The following is a 16394-nucleotide window of genomic DNA, read 5'->3' as shown; positions in this document are numbered from 1 at the left end:
CATTTTCTTATTTAGGCTTACGAGGGAACTCTTCCTCGAGAGATCTCTCTTGCTTTTGGGTAACAGTTTCTTCTTTTTGTTATATACAGTTCAAACAGGAAGTTCCACCCAGTTATGAACTAATTAATAATGTCATTAAAAGCACAATATCTACAGTCACCGAATATAAAAAGCAGACAAAGTATACAAATTGAAAAGGTTCTTGGTTCTTCATGAATTTTTTCAGTTTGTATATTTTGTCTGCTTTTTATATTTAGTGACTGTAAATATTGTGCTTTTAATGACATTATTAATTAGTTCATAACTGGGTGGAACTTCCTGTTTGAACTGTATAAAAAGAAGTAACTATATGGGGTAAATTGTCTGATGAAGTCTAGCTCTTTCTGGATGAAAGAGCTCATCCTTGGATTTTTATGTTCTGAAGTTAATAAAGTGGATTCTGCATTTTACAACTGTGTGGTGATTTGCAGCCTGCATTAGTTTGAGTGGGTTCAATCCAGCTACTTCTTCTGGCTTTTGTGTTTATTTGCTTCAGTTTGTGCTTAGTAGGCTGTAGTTAGCTTTGGTAAAGTTTTTTATAATTTTTGTTCTTGTGAGGGTGTTAAATTCCAGTAGTTACTTCAAACGAGCCTTATTTGCACTCTGGCCTAACCACGGAGGGCATCATGCATGGGGAAGTACACTGACATCCCCATGTTGGTGAGTACTATGTCCAGAACATTAGAGCCCCTAGTGGGGGTGCTGAATATCTGTTCAGAGCATTTGTATTAACAAAGTCCAGGAACCTCTAGACTAGCGTGATTTTGCTTGTGTATGTCCCCCAGTCTGTGGAAGGATAGTTGAAATCTCCCATGACTAAGGTGTTAGGCTGTATGGCGAGGGATTCCAGTAAATCAAGGTAGGCAGTGTGCTTATCTTGGTTCACGGTGGGAATCTATAGTTGGCAATGATGTGATATGGTACTTTCACAATAGTAGCTTAAGAGAGTTATGCTGTTTGACCAGTCTCAAAGTGTATTTGGTTTTAATGAGGATGGATATACCTCCAGCTTTGGTTCGTTCACGCTCATTTTGAGGTCTGAATGTGTGGAAGGCATTGTAGCCTTGCATGGCCGGGGTGCTGTCAGTGGCCTTGAACCATCTCTCGTTAACTGCACAGACATCAGCATCCTCTAAGGTGAGGAGTGCTTCCAGGGACTGCAGTTTAATGTTTAAAGTCCTAGCATTAAGAAGCATGACCCTGAGGTTGTCTCAATTAGATTTTGATATGTTGGAAAATTTGTTTTTTTTGACATGCCTAAAAAGGCACTATGAGGGAGGCAAGGGACCTTGCCAGTATCTGAAAGGCCAGGGGGGCAGGTGCAGACCATCTCTAGCAAAGCAGCAAGGTCTATCTCCCATATCCTCCCAGGTTGACAGATACTGGATCCCCCTAGACTGACACCAGAAGCTGAGCGAATTGTTGAAGTCAGTAATTTTTTGTTTATATTGTGACATCATCCTCAGTGAGGGTAGGATACTGTTTAGGTCTAGGGACATACCTGTCTGGGACACATAGTCGGAGAGTTCTGTCATGTCTCTTTATATATAGTCCAGAGAGGTGCATCTCAATTCATTCACTTCAGCACAGACTATAACAGAGTCATAGCAGTACTTGTTGAGTGACAAGTGCATGTGTAATTTGTTAGAACCTAGCACCTGAAAGGCAGCTGAACATGACCTTCTCATTGTCCAGTCTGGTGAGGGGGAGGCATCTGTGTGTCTCACTTTGGAGGTGCCCATGACCAAGACATTTTATGTGTTTTGCCTCAGGGGCTTATTTGTTGAAACACAGGTGTGTGTATTGATATGTATAGTGGTTTCTTTTTGCTTATTGTTGAATGTGGTGGTGTGCATTTAGGAGGTCTCTGTTCTTTTGCTAGTCTTTTAGTGAGTACCTCTGCATTAGTGGGTTTATATGTCATGACCTTATTTTGTGTGAGAGGTGAGGTTTGTGTGAGAGGTAAAGCATGTCTGCTGATAACCTGTTTGATGTCTAGTTTGTTTTTACATATAGGTTGTTAGTTTGCTTTAGAAGTAAAGGGTTGTCAGTACACATGAGGCAATTGCTACCTTTCCTCAAGATGCCCATATCAATTAAACTGGCATGAGAAATGATAGGAAACTGCCCGTCCATTGTGGCAGGACTTTTCTGACTATGGTATTTGGGACAGAAGTGCGCTAGCTGGACTTAGTCACAAACAGTAAAAATGAAGCAAGAATTCAATTAAGTACAGTTAACAAAGTGCAGTGCTGACTTAAAATATGTAAACTCAGAGAGAGTTGACAAACATGGTGAAGAGAGAAACCAATAAAACACTTCTTTTGCATCTCTCAGACGCTTCTTCAGACTTTTATCAAGATGACACCATTGACATTGCCTTTATATATTTAAACTCACTAATCAAAAATTCTATGCAATTATGCATGTAAATAAGCTGATAAAAACAGTGCAAGTTGTGCCTCCTTTTAACTATAGATGCACTTAAACGCATGATATTCATCATAAAAAATGTACATATAAATGAATAATTATATATAATGCCTGCACCTAAAATATATACATTTGCATATATGGTTGATTTAAACTTGATAACAAATAAATTATACTTATCCTAAAGTAGTATATATTTATAATGCTGTAGATTGTATACACATCAGTTTCAGAAATAACATGCAGATGGAAGTGTCAATCACAAAAATCATACATATATCAAAACATATACATACAAACTACCAAAATCTCATTCATGAAATATAAAAATGTAAAAATAAAAATAATATATAGATATATAAATTTATAAATGCATTGTCTAAAAACCACTATTTCAATGCAAAATAACTAGTGTTTGAGAGGGTCTATCCAATAAAAATGGTTTTAATACCACTTTATCATTTAGTCCATAGCCTTTATCGGCCTGCATTCTAATGATCCATTGTGTCTCTTTCTTTTCTGTTAGGTTTTTAAATTACCTAACCTAACACTACAATGAACAACTTCTATTACTAAAAATGAGAGTCTGTGGGTAGAACCATTGGGAAGTATATGTCTAGCCAATGCATTGCTTTCATCTTCTTTATGGTGTGTAGATGTTCTCTGACTCATTGTCTATCTTCTGTTAAGTAAGAGCATTCATGAGGCTCATATCCTCTTTCTAAAAATTCACTCTCTAAATTACTAAGAGCTAATTTACAAACTTCATCCAAGGTAGTAAGCCTTGATACCCTTAAACCCTGACTTTGAACGATGTTCTTATAAATATATGTAGGGTGCATACTCTGTCGATGAAGCATGTTGTTCTTTCTGAACAGTTTCCTATAAGATTCTGCAAGAACCTGCCCCTCATCTTTGAAAATAAGGACATCGTTCACAAGACCATTTCCCAGTAAATTTCAAAAAATCTGTAGTGGTATTAATATACTCAAGAAGATTGCTTAGTTTATCTTTGGAGGCATTCTAGACAATAAATAAATCATCAACAAATCGTTTGTAGTATGCTGTATACTTAGAATACCTATTACTATTCAAAACATGATGCTCTTCCCAGAATACCATAACCAAATTGGTTTAGGAGTTAGCACATGGGGTCCCCATGGCTAGTCCTTTCTTCTGTAGTATATATTGCCCATCAAACGAAAAAACATTGTTGATTAGTATTAACTCAAGTAGTATACAGTACAGTTGTATTTTATCATTCGACAGTCCTTCTTCCCTCAATAGTAACCTAACAAAATCTATTCCTCCTTCATTCGGAATCGCAGTAAACAAAAACGTGGCATCTAAGGTAACCAACAATGCAGCTGGATCGAAATTACTTGAAAAAAAACATAATCAGATCATGTATGTAAAAAATGCTGTGTGTCTTTAATAATGGAAGGTTTCCTGTCAATTATAGGTCTTAATTGTTTCTCCATGTAAATAGATAGTGGCTCTGTGAGCCATCCTTTACTGGAGACAATGGGTCTCATGGGAGTGTCATCATGCTTTTTGTGTATCTTCGGGAGTCCTCTAATACTAGGTATATAAGGTGTCTCAACTAAACAATACCTGTATAACTCCTGTCGTATCATACCTGTCATGAGAAGTTCATATAGGTCAGATTGCACATCTTTAATAATTTTATTTAGCTGCTCATTCTTAAGAATAACATATCTGTCAGTTTCAGTTTTTGAACTATAATAGCTAGTATTCATCACTACAACAGCCCCGCCCTTGTCCATGGGTCTGATTTTAATGTTTTTATTATTTTTCAAGCTCATTAATGCTCTATACTCATTCCCATTAATATTATAAAAATTATGCTTCTTGTTCTTATTCTGAGATGCAACCATCTCAATTAAATCCTTTTCACATGCCTTCTCAAAGGCCTCTAGAAGTGGATTCAAAGCTGATGAAAAGGAAGCTGGTTTCTTAAAACATGTTGTTTCCCCTCCTGCATTCCCAAACATTAAACATTTCTACAACATTTCAATGTCCAACACAATGTCAATAATGTCAGTCTTTAGAGATGGTATGAAAGACAAACATCTCTGAAGTAGCTTAGTTTCGTCAGGGTTCAATGCATACCTAGAGATAATCACAGCTGGCTCAGTACTGGAAGATTCCAAGGACTCTTCATTTGTCTTCACAAATCTTTTCCCTCTCCCGATTTGAGTCTTCTCTTCCTTCCTTGGCTCTGTAATCACAGTCGAGGTGGATTCTGTTTGATCAGCAACGGAAAAACCGGAAAGATATTTTCTTCTGCAGAGTTAACGGTATCCTGTACTTTCCTCCTCACATCTAAATTTGTAGACTCTGAAACAGCTGTTAGAGGACACTCCAGTGACACAGCTTGATTCAGTACACTAGCAGGAAGTGTATTTGATTGGTCGTTAGCCATGGGTGGATCAAATCTCGGCTTCCTGACTGGTTCCTTAGGCCAGGCAAACACCTGCCCTTTCTTGAAGTCTTCCAAATCTCTTTCCAGTTTTTTCTTTTTTTTTTGTATTTTTTTCCTTTTTGTATACGTGCAGCTTCTGTTCAAAAGCTGCAGTTCTCGTTTTCACTTCTGTAAACTCATTCAGTTTTCTTAATGTCACAATGCCATTTAAATGCTCCTGCATGTTTATAATGGAATCAGACAGCTCTTTTTCCACACTCATATAATGTTCGAGCAGCATCCTGATGTAATTAAAGCTGGTCTCTAAGTTCAGTCTTTGCCATTTAGATAGTAGTTCGGGAAAGTAACCCCAAACGTGGGCATTTTAAGTATGTGTAAGCCTCTAGGGACCACCTTAAAGTACAGACATTCTTCTAGATCCTTACGTTGCCATTGTGCCCTTTTTAATTTCATTATTTTGTTGTCATTGTCACACATTAACAATAGTGCACTCTCTGAAACTTGATTCTCACCATTCGTATCTGTTTGTTCATTAATAGTGTAGCCCAACAGTGGATTATCCTCTGCATATAGCAGATAGCAGTCTTCTGAATGAATCTCCTCTAGTAGTCGTTTCTCTTCGGACAGGATTGTATTCCAACTCAAGGTCAGCTCCTGCTGCCAATCTCCAGAAACCCAAAGTAACAACGAATATGTAGAAAACCAGTGAAGGGTTAGTGAATGAAGCACCTCTAATAAACAATAAAATGTGTGAACTCAAAGAGAGGTGACAAACACGGTGAACAGAGAAACCAATAAAACACTTTATTAAAATAAAAAAGTGAGCGCTTTTGCATCTCTCAGAAGCTTCTTCAGACTTTTATCAGGATGATACCATTGACATCGCCTTTATATATTCAAACTCACCACTCGCTCCTTTTAACTATGGATGCACTTAAAGTCATGATATTCATTGTAAAAAATATGCATATAAATTAATAATTATATATCATGCCTGTACCCAAAATGTATACATCTGCATATATGGTTGATGTAAACCTGATAACAAATAAATTACTCATCCTAAAATAGTATATATTTATAATGCTGTAGATGTTCTAACAGTGGATGAGAAAGTTTATGATAGGGTAGGGAGTCATCCGAGTTTCTCATATAAGAATAGTAGGTTATTAAAAAGACTGCGTTGTTATAATGATGGAGATAATAACACAAAGTCTCAGAGACAAGGGACATTTAGCTGCAAACATTGCAATCATTAGGTATGAATTCAAACACTATGCTGATTGTAAGACCAGGGACCTTGTTTACTTAGCTCTATGTAAGAGATGCCTGGTGTTCTATACGAGTAAGACCACTCGCACCTTAAGGGAGCGAGTCAGGGAACAGCTGTATGCCATAAATAAAGAAGATGAAAGCAACGCATTGAATAGACATGTACTTGACAATGGTTCTACACATAGATTCTTATTTTTAGTAATAGAACTTGTTCATTGTAGTGTTAGGTTAGGTAATTAAAAACTAACAGAAAAAAAAGAGACACAATGGATCATTAGAATGCAGGCTGATAAAGGCTATGGACTAAATGATAAAGTGGTATTAAAGCCATTTTTATTAGACAGACCCCCTCAAACACTAGTTATTTTGCATTGAAAACATTTTTAGACAATACATTTATAAATTTATATATCTATATATTATTTTTATTTTTACATTTTTATATTTCGTGAATGAGATTTTGGTAGTTTGTGTGGTGTAAATGTTTTGATATATGTATGATTTTTATGATTGATACTGCCATCTGCAGATTATTTCTGAACTTGATATGTATGTAATCTACAGCATTATAAATATATACTATTTTAGGATGAGTATAATTTATTTGTTATCAAGTTTAAATCAACCATATATGCAGATGTATTTAATTTAAGCGCATGCACGATATGTAATTATTTATTTATATGTATATTTTTTACAATGAATATCATGCCTTTAAGTGCATCCATAGTTAAAAGGAGGCTCAACTTGCACTGTTTATCAGCTTATTTACATGCCTAATTGCATAGAATTTTTGATTGGTGAGTTTAAATATATAAAGGCAATGTCAATGGTGTCATCTTGATAAAAGTCTGAAGAAGCATCTGAGAGACATGAAAGCGCTCGCTTACTTTTTTATTTTAATAAAGTGTTTTATTGGTTTCCCCGTTCACCGTGTTTATCACCTGTCTTTGACTTCACACAATTTATTGATTATTAGAGGTGCTTCATTCACTAACCCTTTGTTGTTTTTCTACTGGCTTAAAATATACTTATCTTTCATTTTTTTTCAGTGGATGCCTTGAATTTCAGTGCTTATGCACTCCAAACCTATGGCTAAACTTTCCAAGCATTGAGAAGCTACGGTAAACTGAGCGCAAACCCGCGCAAACACTGGTGCAAGTGTTGCATAGAAGACTTAGAACCGGAACTAAGTTTTGTGGCCCAGATGTTTATTGAGATTATCCAGAATTGATGGTTAAAAATGTGAAGGAAGAAATTGAAAAAGGGAGGTTGTAAAATATATCCCATTACTTGGTTCCTCTGATTTAACTGACAGACTTAATTCCCGAGGCCATGATAACACCACAATACAGGACCTGCGGCTAACTGATGGTAGGAGTACTGCCCAAAGTGGACCAAAGATTGATTTTGCAAGGTCCCTGATTTTTAGGTAGGGCTCTGACATCAAAGAAATCAAAATAATTATATAGAAATATTGGCATGTTTCTTCTACAGTGCCAAACAAACCTGATGTTTTTTTCCAGATCCCCCCTTTTTGGGTATAAGAGGGCTCGATATAAAAAAAAAACTACTTGAAAGAGCTTCTAAGAAACAGGGTGTTACCCTGTTGGGAAAGTGGGAACTTTTAATTGTGGGATGTGTAATCAGTGTAAACACATTGCCCATAGACAAGAAATTCAGTTGTTATTGAGAACCCTTTATAAGTTAAGAACTATTTTAATTGTACATCCAAAGGGATGGGTTACTTAGCTTTCTGTCAAGTGTGTTCAGCTTACTATGTGAGGAAAACAGAGAGACAGTTAAAAACTAGGGTCTACAAACACCATTATGACATTTCTAAATGTATGGAAATGAATGCACTTTATAAGCATTTGAAAGACTGTCCTAATGGGAGATTTTTATTTTGGGTGTTGCAGAAAATTGAACCAAACCTGAGGGGTGGACAATGGGAAACCTTATTGGAGTACCGTGAATAGTTATGGTAACTGCGGTTGAATTCAGGAACACCCCCAGGGCTTAATAGACAACTTTCATTAGGTCCAGTATTAAAAAGTAAAGGCTTCTAAGTTGTGATGGAAAATGTATATACATTTTGTTGCAAGTGAAAAATGGATTTAGGAATAAGTGTGAACTATGAAAATACTGTTTGTATGTTTTTTTAAAACGTGCTTTTAGTAATATTATTTTGCTGGGAATTTTGTATTAATTCTAACAATGTTTGTTTGGATTTTTTAATGGCAGGAAATGATGCAAACATTTTTGGGCAATGATTGTTCTTTATTTGTGGAAGGACTAGTATAAATCAAGTGGAAAACTGAGAGTCTTTATTCTGATGAAGTCTTCTAGTAAGATAAAATTTCTAAATTCTGTGGAACAAAAAGTTAAGATATACTGCTGTTCTTGTTGGTGCTGGTACCTTTTTGTGGTGTGTTCTCAGACTTGGAGATTTTTACCAAGGTCTGTTTCATTTATTAGTGGTGTTTACCTTGGTTCCAATCTTATTTTTAACATATTGACACACTTCTGTCTACCTGCTGTGGATGGGGGAGGGTATATCACAAAAGTCTGAAATGGGACCCATGAGCTGACTGTTCTATTTCCTAGACAGTTTCTTTCTGTGATGAAGCAGGACACTGTGGCCTGTTGCAGAGGCAGGAATCCGAAGATGATGAGTATTCTGCATTATACACAATCTCTTCCTGCAGCGTGTTAGCAGTGCCACAATATGACCATGATCTGCAGCCACTTTTCTGGCTTGTACTAGGACTGGTGTGTCCACCCTTACAAAAGAGATGGTGTGTGACTGTGGGACTATGACCTGGATGAGGTCTGCTCATGAGATGTCCTGCTGATGTAGGGGAAATCATGGCCTCCTACAATACATACAGATATACATACAAATATTCCCAGCACGGGCATTAATGCCTTTGTAGCCTGCCAATGTACTAAAACAGTTACTCCCATAATACGCGTCCAGGCTATTCTTAAAAATATCTAAAATAGTCCTTACTTTAATGAAATTTAGTAGTCTATTCCATGCATTAGCTGCTCTCTTAGAGAAAAAATTGTACACTTCTCATTCCTGTAGAATCTTCTACATAGGTTGCCTCACGATTCTCTACTACTTTTTGATAACCTTCAAACATTCCCAGATGTAGTTGTCTCTAAATGCCCTATATACCTGAATAAAGTCTCCTCTTTACTATCTATATGAGACAGAGTACAAGTTTAGATGTTTTAGTCTTTCATAATAACTTAAATTTTCACATCCATGGATGCTGTTGGTATATTTTCGCTGTACTCTTTCCAGTTTACTCATGCTTGTTTTCTTGTATGGTCTCCATATTGTTATTCCATACTCACGTTTGGGTATAATGTAACTAACAAACAATGGCTTCATCATTCCTTATTTCCTAGATTTTATATATCTTTTTGTATAACCTATAGTGCTGTAACTGTCATTGACCAAATGGTTGAAATGCATACAAAAACTCAAAGTTGGATCTACCAATATACCCAGGTCCTTAAACAAATCTACACTTTGTCACTGTGTGCAGTAATAAATATTCAACTTTCACTTTGTCTCACAAATCTCATATTCTTAGTTTTTGATGTATTTATCAGCATATTATTCTTCTGTGCCCAAATGGTCAGTTTAGTCAAGTTCTACTGCATGCATGCCCTGTCTGTAATACACTGTAATCGGTTTATTCAGTTTCAAGTCATCTGCATAGAGACTGTAGAACACCTCAGATGAAAAATATAGATCTAAAAGACACAATCTAAACAAGTATGGGCCTAGGACAGAGTTCTATGGGATACCCTGACTGTAACCTCGAATTTCACTTGCTTGATTGCTGTATGATACTTGCCATGTCATATTTTTAAGCCATGCAGCTATCCATCTTTGTAAACAGTACATCAATACCTAGTTGTTATGATTTATTGATCAGTGGTTTGTGTATTACTCTGTTGAATGCTGAAGCTGAATTTATATAAATTACATCACAGCACAATTTTTCATTATAGCTGTTATTATATTGTCATAGACCATAATGTTACAGACAGTGATCTGTTTTGAACATATGCTGCTGATTTATGGTTTCAAGTCCCAACCTTTCAAATTCTGATAATAACTTAACTTATCCAATAGAATCTTCTCCATTCTTTTTCCACAACATGAAAATAAACTTAAGGGTCTTTATGACTCTGACAGTGTGGTGTGGCAGAGCATAGTAGATCTCCAGATGCAGGTTAGGATTGTGTACCACTTGATGCTCCTTCTCCATGGCCACCCTTGGTATGTAATGCTTCCCAACCTTAGACTCCACTGCCAGTGAGTGCAGCGATGGTAGCACTAGTAATTCTCCATATGGATGTGGATGTAGACATGGTAGCAGTGAGTGACACTGTAAACCTCGGATTTCATCATGACTCCATTACATCAGTCTTTCTTGCCGAGGAACCTGAAGCAGACATAGTTCGCATGAGTGCCGGTCGGCCGCTACCTGAGTTTTCATTTTCTGAATTGAAGTTGAAGTCTTCTAAAGCTAAGTACCCCATTGGGGATAATTCTTTCTTGATAGAGATCAAAGCAATGGAGTACCTACACTTCCAAAGCAGGGAGTGCAAAGCCACCTCCTCATGGTAAGAACTCACAATGACTCTACACTTCCAGCCCCTCCCTCTGCCCACCTGCATTTGCCCCTGGGAGGAAAACTCTCCTTCCACTCAAGCACCTGGGCCACCATTAACAACAACTACTGGGTCCTCAACATAGTGTCCCAGGGATACACATTTTCTTTCCACACTCTACCAACTCCAAAAGGGTTCCCAGATCTTCCTCCAAACCAGTGGGCAGAGGCCAAAAAGCAAGTCCTTTCCCCTGCTCTCTATGACGGCAATAGAGCACGTTCCTGCAGAACAGATAGGCTAAGGTTTCTACTTCAGGCTCTTCCTGGTACCCAGAAAAGGTGGCACCTGGAGCCCCATCCTTGATCTATCCATTCTAAACACCTTCCTGGTGATACCAAAATTCAAAATGCTCACCCTCCAGCAACTACTGCCTATGCTCTCCAAGGATGCTTGGCTAGCCACCCTAGACCTAAAAGAGGCCTATCTACACATCCCAGTCAGGGAATCATGCAGGAAATATCTACGTTTCAGGGCAGGATCACTGCACTTTCAGTTCTCTGGGCTTCCCTTTGGCTTATCTACTGCTCCCAGAGTTTTCACAAAATGTCTGGCTCCCGCCATTGCTTTTTGTAGGCAAAGAAATATTCAAATTTATCCATACTTAGATGATTGCCTAATTCAGGCTGACAGTCAGGAAAAGCTGCTCAAGCATCTGGCCTTTGTAAAGGACCTACTGACCTCCCTAGGGTACATTGTAAATGAAAAGAAATTCAAACTAGTACCCCCAAAAAAATAATATTCCTGGGAGCAAGCCTGGACACAGCATCCCAGATGGCATTCCTTACACCACTAGCCACCAGACCCCAGTTATCCACAAGGAAAATCTTGCAAGGTCTAGGGTTCATGGCTTCTTGCATTCTACTCATTCCGTATGCCAGACTACATATGAAGAAACTTCAATGGTACCTAGAAAGCCTGTGGTGTCAACACTCTGAAGACATGGAAACTCTTACACCAATGATACCTTGTCCAAGGAAAGATTTTCTTTGGTGGGCAGCAGCATGCTACCACAACAAGGGACTACCCTTCTCACAGCCCCACGCCACTCAGACCCTCACCACAGATGCATCAGACTATGCCTGGGGTGCACACCTGGACGGCAGGTGCATACAGGGCCAATGGAACCCACATCAAATACATCTGCACATCAACCAAAAAGAGATGTTAGCTGCCCAGCACGCATTGACAGTTTTCAGCCCCCTTCTCTCCCCAGGGGCTCTACTGATCTAAACAGACAACACCACTGTGATGTGGTATATCAACAAGCATGGGGGACTCACTCTTACCCTCTGTGCAGGCTCACCATGACCCTTTGGCACACAGCCTCAGCCATGCAACTACACCTGTTAGCACAATTCCTGCCAGGTTCTCTAAACTCTCTGGCAGACAACTTAAGCAGAAATCTTCTGGACCGACACGAGTGGCAGCTAGACCAAAGAACCTTCACCCTTATAACTCAGGAATGGGGTACCCCGAAGGTCGACCTCTTTCGTTCCCACTCCAACCATCAGCTCAGCAAGTTCTGCACCAGGGAGCTTCACTGCAAGGTCTGGAAAGTGGATGCTCTATCCTTCCAGTGGGTCAACCTCTTGGTTTATGCATTTCCCCCACTACCTCTCATTACCAGGGTACTGCTCAAAATAAGAGAGGAAAAACTGTGGACAATCCTGATTGCCGCAGACTGGCCTCGTCAGCACTGATACCCACTGCTGTGCAGCCTGTCACCTCTGCCACCATGGCATCTCCCTCAGATACTAAAACTCCTAACCCAGATGGAAGGAGAATTCATGCATCCTCAATTGCAGACCCTCAGTTTGGCAGCTTGGTTTATTCCCTTATCACTGTACAAGCTGCCAATCTCAGTAAACAGGTTCTAGATGTTATATGTGAGGCCAGACGCCCATGTCACTAGTAAATGTTATACTGACAAATGGAAAAGGTTCTACACCTGGATCCAGGCTAAGGGAGCTGATACGGCACAGCCCTCCCTACATCTCTTCCTGGATTACCTAGCTGACCTACTACACAGTGGTCTATCCTTTCCCTCTTTTAAAATTCATGCTTCTGCTATATCTGCTCATTTCAGCACTGAGCAACCTCTTTTCTCACACCCTCTCATCAAGCAGTTCCTAAGAGGGGCTAGCAACTTGCGGCCACCCAGAAGAGCACTTACCCCAGCTTGGGACCTAAACTTTGTGTTGGAAAAGCTCATCCTGCCCCCCTTAGAACCAGCAGCTTCAGCAGAGTTAAATTTCTCTCATGGAAGACAGTCTTGCTTCTGGCTATCACTTCAGCAAGAAGAGTATCCGAGCTACAAGCACTAATGGCTGTAGAGCCCTTCATCATTTTCCATGCTGACAGGGTCTCCCTCAGAACTAACCCATCCTTCTTGCCAAAAGTGGTGTCCAGTATGGCTGTCAATCAATCCATTCATTTGCCCACCGTTTTCCGTAACCCACAAAACAAGGGGGAAAGGATACTTCACTCTCTAGATGTGCACAGACAGCTCAGATTCTATCTAGACAGCACTAAATCATTTAGAAAGACTGATCAGTTGTTAGTCAGCTTTGCTGCAGGGGCAGATGGCAAAGCCATATCTAAACAAACCACTTCCAAATGGATAGCACACTGCATCCCTTTCTGCTACAAGCAACACGGGAAACCTCCCGCTAAGGGGGTCAGGACTCACTCTACCAGAGCAACCTCCACCTCTGCAGCTTTCCTCAGAGGAGTCCCCACCAGGGACATCCTGGAGGCTGCAGTATGGACATCTGTTCATACCTTCACCAAGCATTACCACCTGCCTTTCTCCAAATCCAGGGCAGGCTTTCCCACTGCAGTCTTGCAGGGCATCCTAGCCAGCCTCCAGTCTTCTTGACTGCTTCCACCCTTTTCTTCAGCTTTGGGAATCAACCCAAATGTGATGACTGCAACAGTGAAACACAAAGAACATAGTACAGTTGTGTACACTTACCATAAATGTAAATGTTCAAGTGTATTCACTGTTGCAGTCCTGGTTTCCCTCCCTCCATCCCCCTTTCTCTCTCTCTCTCTCTCTCTCTCTCTCTCTCTCCTTACAAGGAACTTTTTTGATATTTACTTTCTACTGGTGGGGTTCTTCCACCATATCCTGGCTCTCCCACGTGGGGGATCCTGACAGGGCAAGAAAAACAGATGTAATGGCATCGGCTGCCTTACTTTATAGTACTGACGTCCTGACATCAGTCCTGAAGCGACAGCAACCAATGCAGAAATACTAACCCTCTAGTATTCGGGCCAAATGAGGGATACCCAGGCAGTGGTAACCCAAATGTGATGACTGCAACAGTAAGTACACCCGAACATCTACATTTATGGTAAGTGTACACAACTGTACTTTTTGAAACATGAGGAGAATAAATCTAAGATTACTTCTCTTGCTTAATCTTGCAGAAGCATATTGGCCTCAAGCAGGAATGGAATTCAAACTAGTAGATAAAAATCAGGCAACAACTGAATGTGCCAAAAAAAGTAGGCATGAAATGTGGAAAATACATAAATATAGATGTTCTTCATGTTTGACTGTTGCAGTCATCACATTTGTGTTATCTGCTTCAGTAGCCCTCATTCAGCCTGATTAACAAAGTCTTGGGTCCTATGTCGGTTGCTGTCCCTTCTTCCGTGATGTCAGGTCGTCAGGGGTATAAAACATGCAGCGGACGCCATTACATCAGTTTTTCTTGCCGTGCGGTGCCTGAAGCAGAAGCAGTTCGCAAGTGCCAGTCGGCCGACTCCTGAAATTTTCGTTTTCGAGTTTCAGAACCGAAGTCTTCAACTAAAAGCTAAGTACCCCATTGGGGAAACTTTTTCGTGCTCTAAACCGATGTCAGTAAAAGTAAATAATTGCATTACTTGTGGAAAGCAAATACCTCATAAAGATTTTAATTCGTACTGTATTCCTTGCTTAGGCACTGACCACGATGTACCTCGCTGTTGGTTTTGTGCCTTATTTAAACCACAAACTATCCATCGTCTGTATATTTTCGCTTCTAAATATTTTGGTGCTCGGTTCAATTATCCTGATATGTCTTCGGTAAGCCATCCGACTACCGACATTCCAAAAAAATGCAAAGATAAAGACAGAGACAGGCCACCTAGGTCCAATACTTCCGACGGCGCTTCTCCTAAGCCAGTCGCCAGTTCGCCGGTACTCAGTGAGGTGCTTTTGCAGACCCTGATACCCACTACTTCAGATTCGCAGGCCTCTACTGAGACCCATTTGGAGTCCGGTATGCTGCGAGATGCTTCAACTGTGGAACCTGCGGATGTCTCTACCTTGGATGGGTCCGGAGCCGCTGTGCAGGCACCGGCTTTTGAGGGTGTATTCAGGGCCTACTGACTTGCATATTAAACCGACGCCTCCTTCTTCTTCAAGGCCTAAACTCGAACCATGCCTAGAAAACTGATGCCTAGACCACATGGCCAGGCCTCTATGCCTAAAAAACAAATGATAAGAATGGCTGAAGACCTTATTACTTTAATCAGGGAAAGCCAGACTTCCCCCTCTAAGAGACCTAGGACTGAGTTTGCTTATGATACTTCTGACCAGGATTCTGAATTTTCTGTTTCCTCTGATGACCAGGATTTACCCTTGTCTACCTATGAGGATTCTGATGTTGAGGACTGTATTCCCTCTGCCCCCCCCCCCAGAGGATTTATCTTTTGGTGAAACCTTACATACTCTCAGGGAGCATTTTCATTGGGAAAGTCAGGATTTCTCTGATTCTAAAAAGAGGCTTAGGGATTTCTTACTCCTGCCCCAGCACAGGCCTTTAGCTGTACCTCCTGTACTAGACATTGTTGATGATGCCTTTTCGGAAATTAGCTTGGCCCCTGACTCTTTACCTCCTGCTCCCAGAAAATATGATGGATATTACAGGGTCCCCGACTCTCACAAGTTCCTTTTTAAAAATCCTACTGCGGATCCTGATACCATTTCATGGACCCAAGGGCATTAAAGCTACTACTGCCAAAAATCCTACCCCCACTGATAGAGACTCCAGGGCGCTGGATGGATGGGGTAAGAAGGTATACACTTATGCAACTTTGGCCATTAGGGCCTTAAACTGCCAGTTTCATATGTTAAAGTATCAGCAGCATATTATTGGATTGCTTAAACATAAAATGATGTTGATTCCTGTTGTGCTGAAAATAAACATTTACAGGATTTACTGCATTCAACTGAACAAGTTGGAAAACATACTTTGCAATGTGGTTTTGATTCACTAGAGGCATATTGCAGGGCTGCAGTAGCTGGGTCTGTACTTAGAAGGCATGCTTGGCTTAAGGAGCAGTCCTTGCCAGATCATGTTAAAGCGAAATTACTGGATGCTCCCTTAAACCAGGACCACCTGTTTGGCAACAAGGCAGAAGAAGTTCTTAAAAAGATGGAGGACAAAGCTAAATCTATGAAAACTGTTAAATATTTTTTACAAGTACAACCTCCAAGGTTTAGTAGGCATTG

General features: G+C 39.9%; 1 protein-coding gene across 1 annotated transcript in view; it reads left to right on the top strand.

The window, feature by feature from the left end:
* QSOX1 (quiescin sulfhydryl oxidase 1) overlaps window positions 1-16394 on the top strand; it is a 1259897-nt gene that overhangs the window by 786716 nt on the left and 456787 nt on the right. The gene's annotated exons all lie outside the window — the stretch shown is intronic.

This window comes from Protopterus annectens, chromosome 10.part0, assembly GCF_019279795.1.
Source record: "Protopterus annectens isolate FY-2018-M chromosome 10.part0, PAN1.0, whole genome shotgun sequence".
NCBI classification, from domain to species: Eukaryota; Metazoa; Chordata; order Ceratodontiformes; family Protopteridae; genus Protopterus; species Protopterus annectens.
The sequence above is the reverse complement of the archived record's forward strand: the minus strand, read 5'-3'. Positions and strand labels throughout refer to the sequence as shown.